The following is a 20,798-nucleotide window of genomic DNA, read 5'->3' as shown; positions in this document are numbered from 1 at the left end:
CATTACTATGGAGTTGGTCTCTCCTTTGATGCTATAACAGCCTCCATCCACTCTTCTGGGAAGGTTTTCCATTCGATGTTGGAACATTGCTGCAGGGACTTCCTTCCGTTCAGCCACAAGAACATTACTGTGGTTGAGCGGTTAGGCCTGGCTCGCAGTTGGCATTCCAATTCATCCCAAAGGTGTTCAAAGGGACTGAGGTCAGGGCTCTGTGCAGGCCAGTCAAGTTCTTCCTCACCGATCTCGACAAACCATTTCTGTATGGACCTCGCTTTGTGCACGGGGGCATTGTCATGCTGTCAAACTGTTGTCACAAAGTTGGAAGCACAGAATCACCTAGAATGTCATTGTATGCTGTAGCGTTAAGATTTCCCTTCATTGGAACTAAGGGGCCGAAAATCAGCACCAGACCATTATTCCTCTTCCACCAAACTTTACAGTTGGCACTATGCATTGGTGCAGGTAGCGTATCCGCCAAACCCAGATTCATGGGTCGGACTGGCAGATGGTAAACCGGGATTCATCACTCCAGAGAACGCATTTCCACTGCTCCAGTGTACAATAGCGACAAGCTTTACATCACTTTACACCAGCTTTACACCGCAAGCTTTACACCAAACACCAAGTGTTTGAGGTGATGTGTTGATGGGGGTTTGTTTTCTCAGCCTCAACACTGGAGATGAATAAGATATGGACCTGGCTGGCAGGACCTCCGCACTACAGAATATATGAAAAACATTATTGCCCTTAAATTAATTACCCGCCCAGCCTCCCAACTTTTACTGACCTGCAGCTTTCAGCAGACGTCCGGAGACATTTACATACAAAATGCCTTTTGGCAGAAACGTGCTGCCTGGATCAGCAGGTGACTAAAGTTTGATTGGGAATATACGGTTCGGTTCTGATTGAAATAGACTGATTGAAATCCATTTGTTGCATTCTATTATTTGAGTGATGGCTGATTTAGTACCTGAACAAAAACCCTGCAGACCTCTCGGCCCAACAGATTGCACGACCGGGCTAACCGTTTTATACGTTTTTTGGGTGAAACCTTTTTATATGAAAAATACAGACCATTACAACAGTTAATTCACAATTAAAATATGTATTATTATCATAATGATACAATCTTAATTAATTCATCAAGATATGTCCGTCACAGCACCAGGGTCTTGTAAGATCTCTCCTACAATGACAAGCTTGTGAAAAGTTAGGTGAGTACTGGTACAGTGTTGCATATCTGTTTTATTTACTGGTCAATGGAGTCTGTATAGTCCTTTTATTTGAAGTGCTAGATGAGGACTCAGACAGTGAATTCATGCATTATGTACTGGCCATTAATTGCCTTCGAGATGAACTAGAGATGAAGACAAACAGCCGTAAAAGCCTGAATGTTTCATGACTTCTAAGGTTTCCTGCCCTCCTCTCCTCTCTTCTGTGTCCTCTCTTCCTCTCTTCTCTCAAACTGTCCTCTTCCTTAGTGTTGGCAGGCTTCTCTAGCCTCCATCCAACCTTTCAATCATTTTTTCCATCTATGCTCTAGGATCCTCTCATCTCGTCTAGGTGTCCTCCCCTCTCCTCTCCATCTGTATGTCTATATCTATCCTCTCATCTAATCTAGGGCGTTTTGAACATCTAGAGTCATCTAGGGTTTTTGAACAGGGCCCATGTTTTAAAAGCCTCCACGAAGAGAACACCCAGTGAAATTTTCCAGGGCAGAGATGTTGTTAGCTAAAATGATATTTTGCATGGACATGAACAGCAAAATTAGATTAGGAGTTTACTCAGCCATGCAAATGTTTACACAATTAAATGCAAATCAGGCACACATTTGAGCTGAAGGACATTGTCTGCCTAAAGTCACATTTCATTCAGCAAGTAGTATCCTTGTGTCATACTCGTCGTAATGATCGGACCAAAACGCAGCGGGTGCAGTGTTCATCTTCTTCTTTTATTTTAATAAACGTGAACACTTAACAAAAATAACAGACGACGACGGCGACGAAAACAGTCCAGTAAGGCTACACAGCTATACATAGAAACAGGAAACAACCACCCACAAAACACAGGAAAAAACACCCCTACTAAATAGGACCTTCAATTAGAGGCAACGAGGAACAGCTGCCTCCAATTGAAGGTCAACCCAAGAAACTTAAACATAGAAATAGACATACTAGAACAAACATAGAAATATACTAACATAGAACATAACCCAAAAATCCCGAAACACATAAAACAAAGACACTCCCTGCCACGCCCTAACCAAACTACAATAACAAATAACCCCCTTTACTGGTCAGGACGTGACACCTTGGGGTAAAATGAGTGATATGGCCTGCATTTGACCAGCACTGCAGGACATGCCCTGTCTTACAATTGCCTCTGCTAACATTAGCCCTAACTATAGGCCTTCTCATGAGTCATTCCACATCCCTTTTGATTAGCTGAGGTGATTCAGTCAACTGTGAAACGCATATCTAGAAACAATTGTTATTTGATTGCGATTGGAAACCTTGAACACTCAACTTAATTATTATCGAAAAATAAATGTACAAATACAAAGTATGCACTTATTTTTGGCTGTTTTTTCCAACGTTATTTTTTGTAACAGCTTTGAGCAAAAATATTTTTTACAATGTAAAAAACCTCAGTGCACAATAAGAGCATCTTTTGCATTTATACAATTATTTGGGGGTGTTATGAAAGTTGAGTTTCTGAGGTTTCCAAAACAGTATTGTGTGCAGTGATCAGGGCCAGCCCTAGCCTTCTGGGGGCCCTAAGCAACATTTTGTTGGGGAGCCCCTCCCACCTCCCAGGCCACCTCCCGGGCTAAATGTTTTAGTGGCCCCAACTTGATGGTGGAGAATAATTTTTCCTGCAATTGTACATTTTTTGCCATTCGGCATAGATTTTCTTTTGCAGTTTTAAAGCAAGTTTGCTGCAATTCTACACATTCTGTCATGACTTATCCTGTTAGGGACAGACGTTCCGCTAGCGGAACGCCTCACCAATATCCAATGGTATAGAGTGGCGCGAATTACAAATACCTCAAAAATGCAAAAACTTCAATTTCTCAAACATATGACTATTTTACACCATTTTAAAGACAAGACTCTCCTTTATCTAACCACATTGTCCGATTTCAAAAAGGCTTTACAACGAAAGCAAAACATTAGATTATGTCAGGAGAGTACCCTCCCAAAATAATCACACAGCCATTTTCAAAGCAAGCATATATGTCACAAAAACCAAAACCACAGCTAAATGCAGCACTAACCTTTGATGATCTTCATCAGATGACACTCCTAGGACATTATGTTATACAATACATGAATGTTTTGTTCAATCAAGTTCATATTTATATCAAAAACCAGCTTTTTACATTAGCATGTGATGTTCAGAACTAGCATACCCACCACAAACTTCCGGTGAATTTACTAAATTACTCACGATAAACGTTGACAAAAAAACATAACAATTATTTTAAGAATTATAGATACAGAACTCCTTTATGCAATCGCGGTGTCAGATTTTAAAATAGCTTTTCGGTGAAAGCACATTTTGCAATATTCTGAGTACATAGCCCGGCCATCACGGCTAGCTAATTTGCCACCCACCAAGTTTGGCCCTCACCAAACTCAGATTTACTATAAGGAAAACTCGATTAACTTTGCTGTTCTTCGTCAGAATGCACTCCCAGGACTTCTACTTCAACAACAAATGTTGTTTTGGTTCGAAATAATCCATAGTTATATCCAAATACCTCCGTTTTGTTCGTGCGTTCAAGTCACTATCCGAAGGGTGATGCGCCGGCGCATTTCGTGACAAAAAAAATCCAAATATTCCATTACCGTACTTCGAAGCATGTCAAACGCTGTTTAAAATACATTTTTATGCTATTTTTCTCGTAAAATAGCAATAATATTCCAACCGGGCGACGTTGTGTTCATTCAAACACTGAAAGAAAAAAATTGAGTCATCTCGTGCATTCGCGCCTCAGTGTCATTGTTCTCAGAAGGACCACTCACAAAAACCCCTGCTGTTTTTCGCCCAGAGACTGGAGAGCTCTCATTCCACTTTCTGGCGCCTTCCTAGAGCCAATGGAAGCCTTAGAAAATGTCACGTTACAGCAGAGATGCTGTATTTTTGATAGAGATGCCCTAGAAGGAGAACAAATTGTCAGACAGGGCACTTCCTGTATAGAATCTTCTCAGGTTTTGGCCTGCCATATGAGTTCTGTTATACTCACAGACACCATTCAAACAGTTTTAGAAACTTCTAGTTTCTGGGCAGGAGTAGTAACCAGATTAAATCGGGTACGTTTTTCATCCGGCCGTGAAAATACTGCCCCCTATCCCAAACATGTTATGTTAATATGATATGAGTGACTAACGAAATCTATGTGGGTCCCCTGGAAGTCAGAACCTCTGGACAAGTGCTCTGCGTGCCCGGACGGTAATTCGACCATGATTACTACAAGTTTAGATAGCTGGCTAGACTAACTTACCAATAAAAAAAAATGATATATATATATATGTATAACATGTTTACATAACATAACAAGAGAAAAAGTGCTGATGCACAACCACATGTTTAAATAGCACCTTGTGTATTCTAGTATTCTATCTCTCAACAGTAAGTACATTTTTTTAATTAGCGACCACAGGACCCTAAGCGGTCGCGTATGTGGCTTAGTGGCTAGCGGCTAGATAGAGGATTTAAAAGCCTGTTTTATCATGGGCAGTGCCATTGGGGACTTTCACAATTTTGAAGTAGTCAACTGGGTGGGACTTCCTATGGGTTAAGGAAGGCTCAAATAATTAAATCCAGGTCATCAGGAGGGATCAGCCAATGATGTATGCTCATGAGCAAACATTTAATTACTGTAGGTGGCATTAAATCACCAACCTTGGCTTTATACCTGTTCAGAAACACACTCCTGGTGGCAGTATGCCTCCTTTCAGTTTGTTTACCAATCATAGAAGTAGTAGAAGAAGAACACAAATTTTTTTAGATGGCCTCAATGATGCTGTCTGTGCACTCACAGATGCCATAATGGGACATATACAAAGAAGAGTCCTTTATCATTCTCTATGTGTAAGGGCTGTCGTCAGAAGAAGACCAAGGTGCAGCGGAGTTAGTGTTCATCATAAATTTAATAACAGAAAGAACACTATATGAAACAAAACAAGAAAACCGACAGCCAAACAGTCCTGTCAGGTGCAAAACACTAACAGAAACAATTACGCACAAAACCCAAAGGAAAAATATGCTCCTTATGTGTGACTCCCAATCAGCAACAACGAGCTTCAGCTGTGCCTGATTGGGAGCCACACACGGCCCAAAACAAAGAAATACAAAAACATAGAAAAAATAACATAGAACGCCCACCCAATGTAACACCCTGGCCTAACCAAAATAAAGAACAAAAACCCCTCTCTATGGCCAGGGCGTTACACTATGCTAGCAACCCATATTGACTAGGGACGACGTCATGCGATGAAACATACATTTTCAATGGAGGGAAAGCGATGAGACGCTGAGTGGGTGGGGAGCGTTGGGCGATGCGAGCAGGGTCAAGAGAGCATGAACAGGGCGGGACTGAAGTTGGGGAAAGCTGAACTTTATACAATTGCTCAGCAATATTGCGGCGCACTTAACCAATCGAAGCTCACCATAGCTTCCAGACCTTACTGGATTGGCTGTTGATACCTAGCACTACGTACAATGCTGTCGGCTTGCTAGCACCCACATGATGGGTGAAACTAGTGTGGCTAGGCAAAGTATCGCTGTGTAGTTAATCACGGCCGTAGGGCCGGCCCTGGCGATGATTATTTACGGTTAGACTGAGGGTCGGGACCGCATGTTCAAATGAGAACATGTGGTTATATGGCCTTGGGTTCTCCAGAGCTACCTTAACTACAGCAGAGCAACCACACAGACGTCATGAAGCCAGTCAGCTTTCATGTCAAGGTGCAGACACGAGCAATAAAATAAATCAATAAAGAGATGAATTATTGATTTCATATTTATTCAGTTCAATGGAGAATATAAGTTATATTTTGTATTCAGCAAACCACTGTGTTTGTTCAAGGGAAGACATGTCAAGTCTCTATCTGTGTCTCATTGTGGCCAAACCATTGAACAGCTGGCTACCGATGACAGTATGTAGGACGATGCCAGAGAACTCTAAATATAAAGACAATATTTTCAAAGTTTGTACTCTGAGACAGTCGTTCAATTTCTTTTGGCGCCAAACATTTGTTTGTTGCTCTGCTAGGTTAATTTGTCTTATCATGCCTTTTGTTAATTTAAATGTTATCACTAACAAGTGCACATGTTTTGGGGTAATGAGATCGCGAGAGATCGTGTTTAGAACTTAGACCTACCTGTATTCTTTCTAGCTGAAGAGGTGACATTTTGGGAATTTATTTCTGTCTTGCTTGCAGGTAGGTGACTCAAATGGCAGGTAGCCTAGTGGTTAGAGCACTGAGCCAGTAACCAAAAGGTTGCGAGATCAAATCCCCGAGCTGACAAGGTAAGAATCTGTCATTCTGCCCCTGAACAAGGCAGTTAATCCACTGTTCCTAGGCCATCGTTGTAAATAAGAATTTGTTCTTAACTGACTTGCCTAGTTAAATAAAGGTAACAAATATATTATAATAATAAGTTAATAACAAAGTGGCATTCAGAAGGGCCAATTATCATGTGGTTTGGGTGATGCTAGGCCTTGTTGCTAACTCTAGGGGAGAGTGTATTGTGTTGCAGGCAGGTACAAAGATAGGGCTCTACCTGTGCAGAGCACATGTCCCTTTGCCCTTCCAGTCTCCAAAGTGTCCTTTTTGGTGGTGGTATAATTAGTATAAATTTTTTTTTATATTGTTTTTGTCATTGTTGTTCGGAACCGATTGCCCATGTCATCATCAAGTTCGCCACACCCCACCCTGTTCATTGGTTCCACCTGTTGATCTGCCCTGTAGCCTACAGAGCTTGTGTGCGCCCAGTTGCACCTTTTTCTGGAAAACATGCGCCTGGTATCCAAACGAACATGGCTTGAGAGATGCGGTTACCGGTCAAGTGTGTGTAGCTAGCTAGCTACCTAGTTTAAATATCAACAATACTGCCACAGCAGCATTACACTTCATTAACACTTTATTACACTTGATTTAGCCTACACCATCATCAATATCCGGTCTGGTTGGCTGATACACAGCAGAGAGAGGCAGAAAGAGATAGAGGTAGGCCTCAAACACAATCAGTAAAATCAATGGAGCTAGCTAACTAGCAGATTTACATCAATTATCATCATCAATGATCAGCTGATAGCCCACCCTCTTTTCCTGATGTCAATTGTCTTTAGGTGGCACTCTTACTAGTTTGCTTACAATTTGTGATGATGAGTGAGTGTGTTGTTGCAGAAATAAATAGGCGTATGCAACAACAAAAATGTATTATGTTACGAATTTCAAGATATGATTTTTGAAAGTATTTAATTTATATTTTGAGCACATGCCCCCTGAAAGGTGAAAGGTCATCGGGTTTTTGGTCACCTCCCTGACCAAGGCCCTTCTCCCCCGACAATTCCTTCGATCTCATGGCTTGGTTTTTGCTCTTACAGGCACTAACTGTGGGACCTTATATTGACAGGTGTGTGCCTTTCCAAATCATATCCAATCAATTGAATTTACCACAGGTGGACTCCAATCAAGTTGTAGAAACATCTCAAGGATGATCAATGGAAACAGGATGCACCTGAGCTCAATTTTGAGTCTCATAGCAAAGGGTCTGAATACTTGTGTAAATAAGGTATTTCTGTTTTTATTTTTTAATACATTTGCAAAAATGTCAAAAAATCTGTTTTTGCTTTGTCATTATGGGGTATTGTGTGTAAATTGATGAGGGGAAAAAAACAATTTAAACAATTTTATAATAAGGCTGTAACGTAACAAAATGTGGAAAAAGTCAAGGGGTCTGAATACTTCCGAATGCACTGTACATTAGTCTGTGACTGATCATTGAAGTCGTTTGTGGTGACGAGGGGCATTGTACGAAACAAAGTAATCAGCGATTGGATTGTCTCTAACCAATCAGCGTATCAAATGCCACTTTACCCACATGTGTTCTGGCTCTAGCCCAACCCACTGAATTCTGAACAAATTAGACCGTCCCAAATGTGTTTGCATTCAGTGAAGGGTCGGGGAGGTACTCAGATCCAGACTCATTGTGGAGAAGAAACTAACGTCTGTAGGCGTGGCGTAGAGTTTTTCCAGAGAAAGGAGTCTGGGTAGCCAGGCAATATTTTCTATCCTCACTGTAATAAAGGTCCTCATACTAGATATTGCAGCGTGACCACGCTTGTGATAAGCGTCGTAATGATCGGACCAAACTGCAGCGGGAATGTGAATCATCTTCTTGAAATGTATTAAAGAAATGAACACTGAACAAAAGAACGACGAAAAACAGTTCTGTAAGGTACTAATGACTATACATGGAACAACCACCCCCCAACACAAGAGAAAATAAACCCACTTAAATATGGCCTCCAATTAGAAGCAACGACATCCAGCTGCTTCTAATTGGAGGTCATTCCCAAAACTAACATAGAAATAGACAAACTAGAAAACCCACATAGAAATAGAAAACATAGAAAATAAACAAAAAAAAACGAAACACACTAAACAAACACACCCCTGCCACGTCCTGACCAAACTACAAAACAAATAACCCCTTTTACTGGTCAGGACGTGACAGTACCCCCCCCAAAGGTGCAGACCCCAGATGCACCTGAAACAAAAACTAACAAAACAATAACCCCAAAATAAAGGGAGGGAAGGGAGGGTGGCCACCGTCACCGACAGTTCCTGTGCTACACCGCCTCTTCCCAAACCTCCCCCCACGGAGGTGGCTCTGGCTCTGGGCTTAATCCCCACTCTAACCTGTCCTTCCCTGCTGAAGGCTCAGGGCTGTAGCCCACCGCTGAAGGGTCTGGGCTGAGGGGCGACTCTGGCTGCGCCGGACTGGCGCGGCGACTCTGGCTGCGCCAGATTGGCGCGGCGACTCTGGCTGCTCCGGACTGGCGCGGCGACTCTGGCTGCGCCGGACTGGCGCGGCGACTCTGGCTGCGCCGGACTGGAGACTCTGGCTGCGCCGGACTGGCGCGGCGTCTCTGTCGGTTCCGGACTGTGGGCCGTCTCTGTCGGTTCCGGACTGTAGGACGTCGCCGGAAGCACTGGACGGGGAACTGTCGCCGGAAGCTCTAGACGGGGCACTGTCACCGGAAGCTCTAGACGGGGCACTGTCGCCGGAAGCTCTAGACGGGGCACTGTCGCCGGAAGCTCTAGACGGGGCACTGTCGCTGGAAGCTCTAGACGGGGACTGCGCACTGAAGGTCTGATGCGTGGGACTGGCTTTGGAGGCACCAGACTAGTGACATGCACCACAGGGCTAGTGCGAGGAGCAGGAACAGGACGTACTGGACTGGGCAGGCGCACTAAAGGCCTGGTGCGTGGGGCTGGCTTTGGAGGCGCCAGACTAGGGACGCGCACCACAGGGCTAGTGCTAGGAGCAGGAACAGGACGTACTGGACTGGGCAGGTGCACTGGAGGCCTGGTGCGTGGGGCTGGCTTTGGAGGCGCCAGACTGGTGGCACGCACCACAGGGCTAGTGCGAGGAGCAGGAACAGGATAAACTGGACCCTGGAGATGCACTGGAGGTCTGGAGCATACGGCCTGCACAACCCTTCCTGGCTGAGTGCTCACCATAGCCTGGCCATACTGAGGAGCCTTCACCGATTGCACCGGCCTTTGAATGCGTCTGGGCAATACAGTGCGCATTTCCGCATAGCTCGGTGCTTTCTCGATCCGTCGCTCCCCATAATAAGCACGGGGAGTTGGTTCAGGCCTATTGCCTGACTTACTCCAACTCCCCGTCCTGACCAAACTACAATAACAAATAACCCCTTTTACTGGTCAGGACGTGACAACGCTATTTTAAAAAATCTAGTGGTTTCAACATAATAAATGCACCAAATACAACAACCTTACAGTGAAATGCTTACTTACAAGCCCTTAACCAACAATGCAGTTTTAAGAAAAATACCTAATCAAATAAGAAATAAAAGTAACAAATAATTAAAGAGCAGCTGTAAAATAACAATAGCGAGGCTCTGTACAGGGGGTACCAATATAGAGTCAATTTGCGGGGGCACAGGTTAGTCGAGCATTTTTTTTCTTTACTCAACTCTTCAGTCAAAGTGTCACCTGAACTTCACATGTTTAGTTTGCCCAAACTTAGCTCCAACATGAGAAAAACGTAGGCAAAAATTCTGTCAACTTAAAATGATGTGTTTGCTCAATTTGACTCATATGTTCATTCAACTCGAAATTATTATTTTTGCATCTTACCTAAAACTAGTTACACACACACAGTGCTTTTAACTTCTCTAGGATAGGGGGCAGTATTTTGACGTCTGGATGAAAGGCGTGCCCAAATTAAACTGCCTGCTTCTCGGGCCCAGAAGGTAGGATATGCATATTATTAGTAGATTTGGATAGAAAACACTGAAGTTTCTAAAGCTGTTTGAATGATGTCTGTGAGTATAACAGAACTCATATGGTGGGAGTCCTGGGAGTGCATTCCGACAAAGATCAGCAAAGGTAAGTGAAGATTTATAATACTAATTCTGAGTTTAGTTGACTCCGGAACTTGGCGGGTAACTGTATAACTTGCTTTGATGGCTGAGCTCTGTACTCAGAATATTAAAAAATGTGCTTTCGCCGTAAAGCTATTTAAAGATCTGACACAGCGGTTGCATTAACCTGTTGGGGCTATTGGGCAGTATTTGCACGGCCGGATAAAAAACGTACCCGATTTAATCTGGTTACTACTCCTGCCCATTAACTAGAATATGCATATAATTAGTAGATGTGGATAGAAAATACTCTAAAGTTTCTAAAACTGTTTGAATGGTGTCTGTGAGTATAACAGAACTCATATGGCAGGCCAAAACCTGAGAAGATTCCATGCAGGAAGTGGAAATCTGATTTGTGGAATCACCTTCAACACTTTGCCTATGAAACACACCGTGAGTTAGGATTCATTGAGCACTTTCTAAGGCTTCCACTAGATGTCAACAGTCTTTACAAAGTGGTTTGAGTCTTCTATGGTAGAAACTGACCGAAAGAGAGGCTTGGAAAGTTGGTCATAGAGGGAGGGCCATTACTACTATGACGCGGGCGCCCATCGGTACACTCTCATTCCGAAACGTTTAGTGAGACAATGCAATCGTCCGCCTTGAATATTATTGAAGCTCTGATTGAAAAAGGCCCTAAAGATTTATGTTATACAACGTTTGACATGTTTGAACGAACATAAATATATATTTTTTGCACATTCGTGACGACAAGTCCCGCGCGCCTCGTACATTATGAGTAGCCTTCGGAACGCGCTAACAAGAAGGAGCTTTGGGACATAAATTATTAACTTTTTCGAACAAAACTACATTTGTTGTGGACCTGGGATTCCTGGAAGTGCCTTCTGATGAAGATAATCAAAGGTAAGGGAATATTTACAATAGTATATTTGATTTTAGATGGTTCCAAGATGGCGCTAACCTGTATCGCCTAGCCTATTTTTCTGAGTATAGCAACTAGTTTATTGCAAAGTGTGATTTCGCAGTAAAGTTATTTTTAAATCTGGCAATGCGGTTGCATTCACGAGATGTTAATCTATAATTCTTTGAATGACAATATTATAATTTACCAATGTTTTCGAATAGTAATTTAGTAAATTGTAGCGCTGATTCACCGGAAGCGTTTGAGGGAAAATATTTTCTGAACGTCACGCGCCGATGTAAAATGCTGTTTTTATATACACTGCTCAAAAAAAATAAAGGGAACACTTAAACAACACAATGTAACTCCAAGTCAATCACACTTCTGTGAAATCAAACTGTCCACTTAGGAAGCAACACTGATTGACAATAAATGTCACATGCTGTTGTGCAAATGGAATAGACAACAGGTGGAAATTATAGGCAATTAGCAAGACACCCCCAATAAAGGAGTGGTGACCACAGACCACTTCTCAGTTCCTATGCTTCCTGGCTGATGTTTTGGTCACTTTTGAATGCTGGCGGTGCTTTCACTCTAGTGGTAGCATGAGACGGAGTCTACAACCCACACAAGTAGCTCAGGTAGTGCAACTCATCCAGGATGGCACATCAATGCGAGCTGTGGCAAGAAGGTTTGCTGTGTCTGTCAGCGTAGTGTCCAGAGCATGGAGGCGCTACCAGGAGACAGGCCAGTACATCAGGAGACATGGAGGAGGCCATAGGAGGGCAACAACCCAGCAGCAGGACTGCTACCTCCGCCTTTGTGCAAGGAGGAGCAGGAGGAGCACTGCCAGAGCCCTGCAAAATGTCCTCCAGCAGGCCACAAATGTGCATGTGTCTGCTCAAACGGTCAGAAACAGACTCCATGAGGGTGGTATGAGGGCCCGACGTCCACAGGTGGGGGTTGTGCTTACAGCCCAACACCGTGCAGGACGTTTGGCATTTGCCAGAGAACACCAAGATTGGCAAATTCGCCAAACCTGAAAGCAGGTTCACACTGAGAACATGTGACAGACGTGACAGAGTCTGGAGACGCCATGGAGAACGTTCTGCTGCCTGCAACATCCTCCAGCATGACCGGTTTGGCGGTGGGTCAGTCATGGTGTGGGGTGGCATTTCTTTGGGGGGCCGCACAGCCCTCCATGTGCTCGCCAGAGGTAGCCTGACTGCCATTAGGTACCGAGATGAGATCCTCAGACCCCTTGTGAGACCATATGCTGGTGCGGTTGGCCCTGGGTTCCTCCTAATGCAAGACAATGCTAGACCTCATGTGGCTGGAGTGTGTCAGCAGTTCCTGCAAGAGGAAGGCATTGATGCTATGGACTGGCCCGCCCGTTCCCCAAACCTGAATCCAATTGAGCACATCTGGGACATCATGTCTCGCTCCATCCACCAACGCCACATTGCACCACAGACTGTCCAGGAGTTGGCGGATGCTTTAGTCCAGGTCTGGGAGGAGATCCCTCAGGAGACCATCCGCCACCTCATCAGGAGCATGCCCAGGCGTTGTAGGGAGGTCATACAGGCACGTGGAGGCCACACACACTACTGAGCCTCATTTTGACTTGTTTTAAGGACATTACATCAAAGTTGGATCAGCCTGTAGTGTGGTTTTCCACTTTAATTTTGAGTGTGACTCCAAATACAGACCTCCATGGGTTGATAAATTGGATTTCCATTGATTATTTTTGTGTGATTTCGTTGTCAGCACATTCAACTATGTAAAGAAAAAAGTATTTAATAAGATTATTTCATTCATTCAGATCTAGGATGTGTTATTTTAGTGTTCCCTTTATTTTTTTGAGCAGTATATAAATATGAACTTTATCGAACAAAAAATGCATGTATTGTGTAACATGATGTCCTAGGAGTGTCATCTGATGAAGATTGTCAAAGGTTAGTGCTGCATTTAGCTGTGTTTTGGGTATTTGTGATGCATGCTAGTTGCTTTGAAAATGGCAGTGTGATTATTTTAGGCTGGGTACTCTCCTGACATAATCTAATGTTTTGCTTTTGCTGGAAAGCCTTTTTGAAATCGGACAACGTGGTTCGATTCAGGAGAGGTGTATCTATAAAATGGTGTAAAATAGTCATATGTTTGAGAAATTCAAGTTATAGCATTTATGAGGTATTTGTATTTCGAGCGACGCGATTTCACTGGCTGTTGACTAGGGTGGGACGCAAGCGTCCCACTGGCCCAGAGAGTTTAAGGAGTAGTATATCTATAATTCTTTCAATAACTGTTGTAAAGTTTATCAACGTTTATGATGAGTATTTTTGTAAATTGATGTGCTCATTCACCGGAAGTTTTGGTGGGAATACATTTTCTGAACATCACGCACCAATGTAAAATGGGGTTTATGGATATAAATATGAACTTTATCAAGCAAAACATACATGTATTTTGTAACATTGAGTCCTGGGAGTGTCATCTGATGAAGATCATCAAAGGTTAGTGATTCATTTTAGCTGTATTTCTGTTTTTTGTGACGCCTCTCCTTGCTTGGAAAATGGCTGTGTGTTTTTTTTTGTCTCGGCGCTGTCCTAACATAATCTCATTTTATGCTTTTGCCGTAAAGCCTTTTTGAAATCGGACACTGTGGTTAAATTAAGGAGAATCTTTAAAATGGTGTATAATACTTGTATGTTTGAGAAATTTGAATTATGAGATTTTTGTTGTTTTGAATTTGCCGCCCTGCTATTTCACTGGCTGTTGATAGTGTGTCCCGCAGGTGGGACGCTAGCGTCCCAGATGTCCCAGAGAGGTTTTAACATACGTTTTAAATGTACATATATTTGACACGCATTGACATACATGATTACATTGTGCATGTTCCTTCATACAGTAATTAGTATTCAACATCTCTTCACCTGGGATTTGAACTCACATAGTAAAATTAATATAGTAAAATATGTACATATGTACATTCCTGTATTATGTCCAGTCCCTGTGTTTTCAGGACCCTGCATGAACATGTAAGTATCCAGTGTACAAGTAGGTACACATTTCCTACCAAACATCCAAACAAACTTCAAATAGACTCTGGAGTTCCACTGAACGCCTTAGAACTGATGTAATTTTTTCCTAATTGTCCATTTTCGTCTGATCCAGCTAGATGCTCTTGTGGTCTCTTTCTGTTCCTGCACATTATCCTCCCCTGGCTAAAGATCACAACATCGACTCCAGAGTGTGCAGTGCTGAGTGTGTTGTGCTCTGAGCTGTGACAAAGATTGTATTTCTGCACCAAGGGGGCCAAAGGGGTTGTATTTCTATGTTGCACAATAGGATCAATATGTTAGCAATCTAACTTTTATAAACTTTGAATAGAGACGCTCCACAAAGGCAGATTTTTTTTGTCCAGGAGTTGGCTTCATCAGGGTCCATGAACCTGGATTTTAGTTCCCAGATTAATGTTGAATAAAAGGTTGGATAAAAAGATATGAATATGGGACATTTAGAGAATCTAGATAATCAGATATATAAAGTTGTTAAAGCTGGCTAATTCATTGATGCTGCTTTGTGACATACCCCCTATACTGTTCAGAGCCTGTGTGTACACAACACGCACTCCTGCACTCAATGAGGAAGTGGGCATTTCCTGGTAGTGTTTACATAACTCCAGCTAGATGTTGCCCTTAGGAACTGATGTAGGATCTGGGCCAGCTTACACTCTTTGAATCGTAACCTTTGAGGAAAGGGGAAAATACAAACACTGACCTAAGATCAGTGTTAGGGGCTAGTTTATCCAACTGTGTTTACATGGTGCTGTAGGGCTGCTGTCAAACACACAGAGCATATTTGGCGATGTTAGCAAAAATGTATGTGAACAGTCAGGTTTGAAAACATGTTGTATATTTGCTATATGACTGTGTTAGCATGCTAGCTACAGTCTGGGCATTTGCTAATGCAAGTCTGCAGGTCTCAAACAAGGGTGATCATTATGCGAGCTTGGCTCACCCAATCCAGTTTCCTTTTTCTCCTAATGCATTGAAATGGGACAGCTCTATGTTTTTATTTTGCCCCCGCCCAATGCATTGCTTTAGAAAGAAACCTAATTCTGCTCTTCTGCAATGAGAACATCCCTACCCCAGACATTGGCAATGATGAATAAAAGTAATTCCCCAGCAAACGCTGCTCCAGAACGAACAGCCACTTGAGGAGCAAAATAAATCAAAGTTCTGGGGAGTCTCACACAAGGTGATAAAGCCTGGAGTTGTGTATTACTTTTGTCTGATGCCTCATGACTGTTTTTGACTGAATCCTTTGCGGGCCACCAGGAGAGAAATGAATAAGCGATGTAGAGCATGGGGCTGCTGCAAGGAGGAATGGCTGCTGTGATAGACTGGAATGGTTCCTCTTTCCATGGTTAAGGATTCACAAACTGTTACTGTGTAACCACACTGCCTGTTCTGTGGCGCAGAAGGGAATATTCAGCTCTCTAAAAAGCATTTGGTGTGGTGCATGTTCCATTTCTCACACAATTGATGATATCAACTCAGCATCAGGATGTTGTTTAACCCAAATTCTGGAACACTGCTTTTTTTATTTGTCCTCTAATCATTTGTCTCACTCTCACTCTTTCTGTCTTTCTCAGTCCATTTCTTTCTATTTCTCCCCATCTGTCATTGTCTCTATTGCTTACTCTCTCTGTCTTTCTCTCTCTTTCTCTTCTCCTCACTATCTCTCTTGTTTCTCTTCCTCACTAACTCACACTCCTCTCTCTCTAGAAGGCTTTATTTATTCATATGCAGTGCTCCCTGCTCCTCTCTCCTGGCTACCTGCCACATGACTATGGTTTGACCCTGTTAGAGCTGAAACACATTACCCCGTGTCAGGGCCGGCCCTAGACATTAGCAACTCCCGACCGCAAGAAATACATAATTTTTTAGGAACTAAGTCTGGGTCTCAATTTACTGTTGAGAATTAGAATAGCAATTTCATAATGTGATTGTGCATCAGCAGTTTTTCTCTTGTTATGTCAGTCACTGACTGTCACTCAATTATCCCTTGACAGCCATTTATTTTGGTATTGGTAAGTTAGTCTACCCAGCTGTCTAAACTTGTAGTAATCATGGTCAAATCACCGACCGGGCACGCAGGGCATGTGCCCAGGTGCCCTGACCTCCAGGGGGCCCCCATTGATTTTGTTAGTCACTCTCACTCAGATATCATATTAACATGGTAGAGTCTCGGAAAAATCTATAGAATTGCAGGAAATTAGCTTTAAAACTGCAAAATCTTCTCTCCGCCCCATGGAAAAATGTGTAGAATTGCAGCAAACCTTCTTTTAACTTGCTTTTAATGCATAAGCATGGTAGCAATTGAAAGGGAACAGTTTGGAGATTATGGAAATATAATTAGACCAATTGAGGACACAACAGCTCACCTGACACAAGACTGACTCCAAACATTACACTGTTGATTACACTGTGCATTTTACATTTACTGTACACAATTGACACATTTGCATGATAACAACATCTGAAAATACTCTGAATATATTCAGTAACATGTTAATAATATTCCTGGAAAACGTGGGGTAGGTGCAACAAAATGATAAGGGTTTGAGAGAGAGGACTAACTGGTGTCTCCATGTGACCACACACCTCTCCAAAGTGTTGACAGATCCTAAGTCATTCCCCTATGCACTTCTATGACTCAAAGAAGTCTTCAACTATAAGGTGCTTTTTTTTTTAGCTTTCCTAGCTGTGCCGTTGAGGAACTAGAGCAAGCAAACTTAGTTGTTTTGTTTGAAACAGAGCCCTGCATCCCCGCCAACACACAATTCTGTTGTTTATGCAATCCATAAACGTCCATTATAAATCACAATCTGGGTCAGGTGGGCATCATTTGAAAGGTTGTTCTATTGCCAACATGACCAGCTAAGTTATAAAATACGATCATACAATGTTAGGTTTTCACAAGGCAATTTAGAGAAACAGATCGTAATGTTGGTGCATATAGTAAGGAGTTATGCATGCCACGTTTGTCTGTTTTCTTCACAATAGACAAATATAGGCTCATTCTGTTCAGAACAACCCAGGGTATGACGCTATGTCATCTTGTAACCGTAGATCAAACATAGTGATTATAAACGTTGACACTGTACATGACATTAGTTTTACGATGACGAAATGTGAAGTGAATATTTGGCTTGCTTTTATGACATCAAAGCGGTATTTACAGTTGAAGTCGTAAGTATACACGTATACACTTAGGTTGGAGTCATTAAAACTAGTTTTTCAACCACTCCACAAATTTCTTGTTAACAAACTATAGTTTTGGCAAGTCAGTTAGGACATCTACTTTGTGCATGACACAAGTAATTTTTCCAACAATTGTTTACAGACAGATTATTTCACTTATAATTCACTGTATCACAATTTCAGTGGGTCAAAAGTTTACATGCACTAAGTTGACTGTGCCTTTAAACAGCTTGGAAAATTCCAGAAAATTATGTCATGGCTTTAGAAGCTTCTGATAGGCTAATTGACATCATTTGAGTCAATTGGAGGTGTACCTGTGGATGTATTTGAAGGCCTACCTTCAAACTCCGTGCCTCTTTGCTTGACATCACGGGAAAATCAAAAGAAATCAGCCAAGACCTCAGAAAAAGAATTGTAGACCTCCACAAGTCTGGTTCATCCTTGGGAGCAGTTTCCAAATGCTTGAAGGTACCACGTTCATCTGTACAAACAATAGTACGCAAGTATAAACACCATGGGACCACGCAGCCATCATACTGCTCAGCGAGGAGATGCGTTCTGTCTCCTAGAGATGAACATACTTTGGTGCGAAAGTGCAAATTAATCCCAGAACAACAGCAAAGGACCTTGTGAAGATGCTGGAGGAAACCGGTACAAAAGTATCTATATCCACAGTAAAATGAGTCCTATATCGACATAACCTGAAAGGCCGCTCAGCAAAGAAGAAGCCACTGCTCCAAAACCGCCATAAAAAAAAAACACCATCCCAACCGTGAAGCATGGGGGTGGGAGCATCATGTTGTGGGGGTGCTTTGCTGCAGGAGGAACTGGTGCACTTCACAAAATAGATGGCATCATGAGGTAGGAAAATTATCTGGCTATATTGAAGCAACATCTCAAGACATCAGTCAGGAAGTTAAAGCTTGGTCGTAAATGGGTCTTCCAAATGGACAATGACCCCAAGCATACTTCCAAAGTTGTGGCAAAATGGCTTAAGGACAACAAAGTCAAGGTATTGGAGTGGCCATCACAAAGCCCTGACCTCAATCCTATAGAAAATTTGTGGGCAGAACTGAAAAAGCGTGTACGTGCAAGGAGGCCTACAAACCTGACTGAGTTACACCAGCTCTGTCAGGAGGAATGGGCCAAAATTCACCCAACTTATTGTGGGAAGCTTGTGAAAGGCTACCCGAAACATTTGACCCAAGTTAAACAATTTGAAGGCAATGCTACCAAATACTAATTGAGTGTATGTAATCTTCTGACCCACTGGGAATGTGATGAAAGAAATAAAAGCTGAAATAAATCATTCTCTCTACTATTATTCTGACATTTCACATTCGTAAAATAAAGTGGTGATCCTAACTGACCTAAGACAAAGAATTTTTACTAGGATTAAATGTCAGGAATTGTGAAAAACTGAGTTTAAATGTATTTGCCTAAGGTGAATGTAAACTTCCGACTTCAACTGTACTTTAATCGTCAATGTCTCATCTTCAAAATACATTGAGTCCTCTTAATTTACAGCATTTCCCTCACTCAGACAATTACCGGGAGGGATGGGGGCAACTTCTTGTCGCAAATGTGTGCATGTTCAGAACAACTGTCAGTCAAAACCCTGACTTAATTTATAGCATGTTACTGTGCAGCCAATGCGTTCCATTTTAGGCACTTATCAGTGCCCAAATCTGCCATTTTCAACCTGTCTATGGGTGTGAGTGCTTAGGACTCCCAAAAGGCTAGGGCCAGCCCTGTCCCCTGCTTCAGAACTGAGGTATCAGGGATGGAATGGTGCATACCCCCTTCCTCTCTACCTGGTTGAAGAGCCAGGAACAGGGTGTAATAAAAGTAGAGGGGACATTCTCCTAGTTCGTGTGATTGGAGGTCAATGTTGGGATTCTGCCCAATCATCTTTTGGCTATAGGGTTGATAGGATATCATACACTGTTCATTGTTGATGCCTTCTCTCTCACACACACACACACACACACACACACACACACACACACACACACACACACACACACACACACACACACACACACACACACACACACACACACACCTCCAAACCCTCTCAAAGGTTATATGCAGTGCACCTTTCTCAAACACCTCAGGTACTGTGTCACAGGATAACAGATGTGCCATTATACAGTTGAGTCTCTGAGTGACTTCAGATTATTCTGAGATATGTATCATGTGCCATATGTTTACTGCTCTGGGCAAGTGTTCTGCACACATCAGTTGTTTATGAAAGGCATCCACAACAATATATGATAGTTCTGATAAATGTGTTGCGTAGAGGTGACACCATCTTTCTGATGCAATGGAACAACAGTGGACTTCAGAAACTGACTGACATTGTTGATAAAAGACACAAATCAAACAATTACCTGAGTGAAGTCTGTTGGGAGGACAGATTGTTTTAGAAAGACAATATCTTAAATATCGCCAAATTATGAGTAATCACTCCCAACTGATACAAGGTCAAATATGTCTGTGAGGACTCTGTGGCTCAAACACAAAACACTATTGGTTTCTAATGGCTTCAAGGACTGTAAAAGACAGGCGGAACCTTGATGTGTAAACTACAGGGGGATTAATTGAGATAGAAGCTTTTTTAGCAGATTTTTTGATTGTATGAACACCTCAGAGACAAAAGGCATAGTTAAAACCTAGCTCTGTCAAAGAAGCAAGCCACATAAGCACCCTGACATTAAAGGCTTGATTGCAAAACATACAAGTACAGATTTTCTAGAATAGATTAAGTGTAAAATGGGGTTTTAAATGACCATTGCTGGGGATTCACACTGGTTGTTTTTTTATTAGACAAACACTGGCATGTATGACATTTAGAAATGATCACAAACCACACACACACCCACTACTTTCCTGCTGGGTTTGTCTGGTAACATATAGGAGGTAGGACACAGAGGCTTACATTCACTGCTGTATAACCAAAGTAGAGTGGAGTCCTTGC

The sequence above is a fragment of the Salmo salar genome, chromosome 26 (assembly GCF_965601325.2).
Source record: "Salmo salar chromosome 26, fSalSal1, whole genome shotgun sequence".
In the NCBI taxonomy this organism is placed as follows: domain Eukaryota; kingdom Metazoa; phylum Chordata; class Actinopteri; order Salmoniformes; family Salmonidae; genus Salmo; species Salmo salar.
Note: the sequence above shows the minus strand (reverse complement) of the source record.